Here is a 6,874-nt window from a genome sequence, read left to right as displayed (position 1 = left end):
AAGAAATAGGGTTGCAAAGGGGCGTAACATTTCCGGTAAATTTCCGGAAACTTTCCATGGGAAGTTAAGCTCGGGAATTTGGGGAATTTTGAAAAAAAACTTTTTACCGCAAATTAAACGCTGAGCAATAAAAACGTCATTCAAAACTCTATTTTAAAGATGTATGGAATGCAGCACACGCTGCACTGTGCATTTCTCCATCACATGCACAGATAATTCCCAGCATCCTGCACACTACAGCTATTGAGGCCACACTACTGCATTAGCCCAAGGACTAGTCAGGGAGGTTTTGATGATATTACTGGGGAAAATATATTAGCATGCTGATTGAAGATTGTTGATCTGTTCATCTAGCCTATTTCTATTCATTTATCCATCAATTGTAAAATATTTTTAAAGACGATTCCAATTGTTGAGCTAACTATTTATATCTCTGGCATTGCATTGGTGTTTTTTACAAGCTTTTTTCTCATCTTATTCTACAGAACAATGCCACGTGCACTATCTCATGTGTGGAGACATTTCACCCCAGCCAATGTAGAAGGAAAGGCTGTGTACATTTGCAAATACTGTGCAGAGACCTATGTTAAGAATGCCACAAAGATGCAGAAGCATATAGTCAAGTGCCCAAAGTTTCCTCAGGGCTCAAATCAGCTTATGACAAAACAAAATGTTTATATTTATGTCTGTATATGACAAGGTAAATACAGTTAGTATAAATTACCCACAAAATTTCCAGTTTATTCCCGTTAATTCCCATGGAAAGTTTCCAACTTTGAATATTCCCGGAATTTGCAACCCTAGTGAGAAACCAGAAGAAGCATGAGCCTGAAATCCAGTTGGATCAGATTGAGCTCGAGTCCTCAGCCACTTTCACAAACTGAGGCATGATGCTTTATTAATGAAGATCTTCTCCAGACATAAACAACTTTGAATAATATCTAGAGTCTCATATGTTCTTCAGTTTCCTTGTTATTTTAAGAAATTGACGTCTACTTCTCCCTCATATAAAATCTATACATATTAAATATTATATATAATATCTCTCCTTCTTTCCTGTTGAGTCTATTCTGAGTGTTTGTGAGAAACTAGAGATTGAGAACATCTCAACCTCCTCGGGAAAAATGTTTACTGACATTTATTAATGTGGTGAGAAGTTATTTTGAGGAGTCATTTTCTCACGCAGACTTCTATTACAGAAACAACCAGTGGAAGATTCGCCCTCTGCTGGTCAGTTGAAGAATACAAGTTTGAGCACTTCTGCATTGGCTATATTTTCAGACCTGGAGTCAGTTTTTATTTACACTCAATAGTTTTGCATTAAAAATATGAATGAAGAAATATCGTTGCAGCTGCGGGTGAGAGCAGAGATCCAGTCTTTCTATCCGGAGAGATGGGAAGGAAAATCAAACATAACTTTTCAAAACTTTCTTCTTTATTCCAAATAAAATGGCATGATCTGGTCTTCAAAAAGTGTTGACATTCAGCATTTGAAAGGAAACAAGAAATAAAACATGAATGTGCAGCGACTGGAGAGAAGTAGATTGCGTCAGAACCGGAAGTCTTGATGAAGATGTCTCTTCTTTAGTTTCCATCAGAAAGAATGTCTTTAACAACTTTAACAAAAACATGTGAGCGTGGTGTGGTCTGTTGTCCGTTTGGGCGAAGCTCTCGACCTTTACGCCTGCAGCTCTCCGGACTGTGAGGGTCCAGCGACATGGCGGTTAAGCCTCCCCATGAGGCGTGCGGCGTCTGATTAGCTGTCGATGTTCTGTCGGGAGCGGCGTGAGCCAGTTAAGGCCGAAACTCACTGGACCAGCGTCACTGTGCAACACCGAACAAGAGAGTCACTCCGGGAAAGTTAAATCTACGTAAAGGTTTCTTGGTTTTCTACGTCAGCGTAAACTTAATTCTGAAATTGTTTATTTTACAAGAATATTTTTTGTTTTTATTAATAAATAATGATAAATCTTCCTTTCTTATTGGAGGAAAAACCAGACAAACTAATGACACTTAATTCTGAAAATAATCTTGTGAATTAAGAAAAACAATTAGAATTATTTATGAATTTATTTATGAATTCAGAAAAAGAAGAGCAGATTTATTTTAGCTCCAGTGAATTTTATCATTTCCACAGATTTCATTGTTTTATATTGTTGAGCAAAATCTGCTTAAATTAATTATATTTGTGGACAAACTCTACCCTCAAAAAATATATATCTGACATTATAAAGCCAAAAGTCTTGACATCAAAATATTCTTCAAATACTAAAAGTGAAAGTACTAATCATGCCTAAAAGGGAACACTTCAAGTAATGTATATAATTGTATTTAAAATTGTGGGAAATTTGTACTTACTCAGAAATAAACAACTTCATCACTTCCTTTGTGAAACATTCAAACTGAATAACATCACTCACGTCTGGGAAGACGTCTCTGTTAGAAAACCACAAATATCAGTTTTGAACAAAACTTGAGGAAGTAAAATATCTAATAGTCTGGTCTGGAGGAACTACCGTCTTGCTTAGGCCTTCAGCATTTCGGAGTCTGACTGGAAAGATTAGAACAGTTTTCGAGCAGGTGTCAGACAAAACTAAATTTATTTCAAATTTATACTCACTGATGGTTAGCAGGGAAAAGTAGCTGAAGCTGAAGTTCTTTATAATATTAAGTCCACAGAGCGAGAGAAGCACAGATGGTGAGTTTTAAAGTATAATACTTGAATATTGAGTGTACACATTGTTTTATATTATTATTATGATTATTATTAATTTAGATGTTAAAACGTGATTGTTCATTTGAAATTATTTCATTTTCATCAGTCTTTGACTCAGTGGACTTGACTTCCCTGTTTTTCCATTTTGTAAAACTGAAGCGTTCCAGAAAGTCTCCAGAGATTCGTCCCTTGTGTTTTCTGTTTGACAGAAACATAGACATTTACCAGCAGAACATAAATGTACATATATGTATATTTTTGTGTTGCAATCCAACCACCCTCTACAGATGAAACCACTTATTGCAACGTCCGCTGCTCAAAAGCTCAGCGACCTGGTGGGTGATAAACTGCGGAACTATCACCAGCACAATCGTGTCACACGTTTTCAAAGGAAAAAGACAACAAAAAAGAAAATCATCGATTTTCATTTTCTTCTGTTTTTAATTGTTGATTCTAGAGAATACAACTAATGACCTTAAAGACCTTTCAATATTTTCTGACTTTGTATTATAGGAAAAATAATCTGCAGATCAAGTATTAATGGACATTAGTTGCAGCCATATTGTTGTGTATAATGAAGTAAAAATAACATTCCTGTCCTAAACCTTGAGTTCAATCACATAATAAAATGTGTTTTCTGCCTTTAGATGATTTTGACCCTCATGTAAACTGCATCAGTTTGAAGCCACTTCTGTGAATAAATGCTCATCGTTAGTTCGAGTAAAAAGGAAGTTCAATTCTACTTGAAAGATTAAGAGAACGTGTAAAAACTATCTGCGTGAGTTTCCTGTACAAAAGTGTGAGAATAAGTCAAAGGTGTGAGAAAAAAAAAAATGAGGAAGTGACCGTTATGAAAGGTCAGAAGTATTTATAGTCAACTCCCAAGGAAGCAGTCGGGCCTTCACTTCCTGTCGGCTACACTCCTCCTGGTTTTACAAATTCATCTTTAGCGGATTGAGGTTGATTTCTGTTGGTCGTTACAGTCGACTGTAAAAACAAAAGACATGAAAGTGGGACTTCATCTTTAAAAACGATTATGAATATTAGACATTTATCTCCATCGTCTTTCTCTTCTGCTGTGAACAGGCTCCAAACAACCTGCAGCATCAAGCAGGCGATCAGGGGGTCACGCCGGGCTTGAGTAAGCCTGCTGGTCCTCAGTGTTCTCTGGCAGCTGCCGTCACAGCTCTTGGTGTAACCCACGTGAGTTTGATTCCTAAAAGTACATTTTCAGAAACAAATTCATAAAAATCTGTCCAAACACTTCTTGGTAAAACTTTTACTTTTAGATGTTTGTTTGTGTAGAAACAAAATCAACAAATGGAATTTCACAACATTTCAAGTTAATGATTCTCCTGCTCGTCATCAAGAACTGACTCGTTTATCAAATGAAGCTTTAACCTTTACTGATGAGATTGTCTTTTTCTAATCAGTTGTAAAATTACTCAAATCGAGAGAAACTTCAAAAGAGGAATGTGAGGCAAAACATCTCACAGGTAAACTTCTTCATTTTGTTTCTGAAGTTTTAAGGTTTCATCCACCCAGCAGGTCCCTTTTTTCTTAAAGTAGTTTCTTCTTTTGTTCTGCTTCTTCTCTGTTCAGACGATTCTGATGAGCGACTGATGAAAGTTACATTTTGTTTAACAAGAAATACTCAGTAAGATGAGGCATTTCAAAGTGGAGCAGCCATGCCAAGCCTCCTCCAGTAGAAGGTAGTCACACATTAGCATCTCCTGATGATTAAAGAAACAGTGAAGGACTGACGGATACAGTCACTTCAGCTTGTCTCAGTTCAGCGGCTGCATCTTCCAGAGAGCCTTGATCGTGACCCGACCACGAAGAGGCGTCCTGGTGGGTGTGAACAGAAAGAGCGTTCGTCTACAAGGATTTCCATGCTCGTGTCTGCCCTTACTGCTGTTTACCTGGCAGCAGAACTGAACTTAGACCGCAAGATGAGAAATGTTTATGCCCCTTGGTTGTTTTAACATTTCCCGTTAGATGTTCAGTTAAATTAAGCGTGATAAGCTCGGACGTCTCAACGCCTGCCGGCACCATCAACCTTTTGAAAAAGGGTTTGTCACCTAAGTGCAATGAATTCTGGGATAGGTTAGGACAGGAAGGATCCACCCGTTGGAGCCTTTGTTCTCTGGGTTAGACGGATACATTTGTCGGCCCCATTTGAAGGAGCCTCTGATATGGGACAGCGTAGTCACTGCCCCTGAATTAAGACACAGCTATTGACTGTAACTGCAGTTGCAGAATAGCTGCCTTGCTCAAGGGCAGTGTACCACCACCATCTCAAACTCAAATTTTCATCAGTCTTTCAAAACTCTTCACATTCAAAGTCACTGCAGCTTCCAGATCTAAAGTAACCAGTGATTTCCTTTGCTGTTATCTCTCCAAAGATGAAGCATGTCGAGTGCGGGGAGCGGCTGGGAGACACATGGAGGAAAGTGCTACTTCTTCTCCTTGTTTACTTCATCCTGAATCAGTAGAACACAATGCAGATCAATGAGAGGGGACCTGGTTGTGATAAACAACAGAGGAGGCGGTAGCAAACACTGCTGCAGGTGGAGTGTTCTCATATTTATCACATCGTCACAGATAAATCACCTTCTGCTCTTCCAGGAATTCCTGGTGTCTAGTCTCTGAGAGGAAAAATGGACACTCTTGAGAGGACAGGTTCTGGATGAACTGTTGGCAGACTCAAACGAGAGTGAATGGCTTTGCGTTGGACGACCACCGCGACTGGATCAAGGTTTGTTATTGTGAAAACAATTTTTGTCATCGGCGTCAGTGTAGGTTTCATGGATCCGGTTCTGTGTTTCCCAGTTTGGCGTTTTGGCTTTTTACTACGAGCCCGACAACTGGACAGGGACGAATCCTGATGGAAAGGACTGTGCGAGGATGGGGGTGGAAGACCACAGTCCTCTGGAGCGATGGATCCTGCGAATCGCATCAAAAAAGTATTTGTGAGAAACCAGAAAAGCATCCCTGAAATCCAGTTGGATCAGATTGACTCGAGTCCTCAGCCACTTGCACAAACTGAGGCATGATGCTTTATTAATGAAGATCTTCTCCAGACATAAACAACTTTGAATAATATCTAGGTCTCATATGTTCTTCAGTTTCCCTTGTATTATTTTAAATTGGCGTCTACTCCTCCCTCACCTCATAAATCTATGCATATTAAAAATTATATATAATATCCCTTCTTTCCTATATTGAGTCTATTCTGAGTGTTTGTGTGAGAAACTAGAGATTGAGAACATCTCAACCTCCTAGAAAAGAGCTGACATTTATTAATGTGGTGAGGATTATGCAGGTCATTTCTCTGTAGAGACTTCATATAGAAACAACCAGTGGAGTCAACCCTCTGCTGGTCGGTTGAATACAGTTTCAGGCACTTCTGCGATGGCTTCTTTTCCAGACCTGGAGTCAGTTTTTATTTACACTCAATAGATTTGCCTTAAAATATGATGAAGAAATGTCGTTTCGCTGCGGGTGAGGCAGAGATCGATCTTTCTCTATCCGGGAGAGATGGAAGAGGAGAAAATCCAACATAACTTTTCAAGGCTTTCTTCTTTATTCCAAATAAAATGGCGCAGATCTCAGGTCACAACTGAAGGTATTAGCATTCAACCGAGCTGAAAGGAAACAAGAAATAAAACATGAATGTGCAGCATTTGGAAGTGAATTTAGTCAGAACAGGAAGTCTTGATGAAGATGTGTCTTTTTTTACAGTTTCTATCAGAAGAATGTCTTTAACAACTAGAACAAAAACATGTGAGCGTGTAGTGTCGTCTGTTTGTCCGTTGGGCTGACTCTGCACGACCTTCTGTCCTGCAGCTCTCGGACTGTGAGGTTCAGCGAGCATGGCCTCCGCTGGTGTCGCCATCCAGTGGGGAAGAGGAGAACCAGTGGGGGCTGCTGCAGGAACCTGGCAGCGATCTGGACCGAAGGAAAAACCAGTCGCTGCGCTGCTTCACCGACTCCAGAGCTGAAAGGAGCGGAGGAAGACATTTCAGACAGGTCGTTACATGTAGACTGCTCAGGCGTCCTCAACTGAGGTGCGAGTCAGACACTGCCCGCCCAGAGTACGAACTCACAAGAGTCTGACCGGGCAGTGGGCGGAGTTCTCGGGTTCTTGTCGTGTTC

General features: G+C 39.8%; 1 long non-coding RNA gene across 1 annotated transcript in view; it reads left to right on the top strand.

Moving 5' to 3' along the window:
• LOC124851531 overlaps window positions 1–3,832 on the top strand; it is a 10,662-nt gene extending 6,830 nt beyond the window's left edge. The window contains exon 3 of the long non-coding RNA XR_007032569.1: window positions 3,803–3,832. This is a non-coding gene — a long non-coding RNA (uncharacterized LOC124851531). The remainder of the gene's footprint in view (window positions 1–3,802) is intronic.
• The last annotated feature ends 3,042 nt before the right edge of the window (window positions 3,833–6,874 follow it).

The sequence above is a fragment of the Hippoglossus stenolepis genome, unplaced genomic scaffold, assembly GCF_022539355.2.
Source record: "Hippoglossus stenolepis isolate QCI-W04-F060 unplaced genomic scaffold, HSTE1.2 HiC_scaffold_43, whole genome shotgun sequence".
Lineage (NCBI taxonomy): Eukaryota > Metazoa > Chordata > Actinopteri > Pleuronectiformes > Pleuronectidae > Hippoglossus > Hippoglossus stenolepis.
The sequence above is the reverse complement of the archived record's forward strand: the minus strand, read 5'-3'. Positions and strand labels throughout refer to the sequence as shown.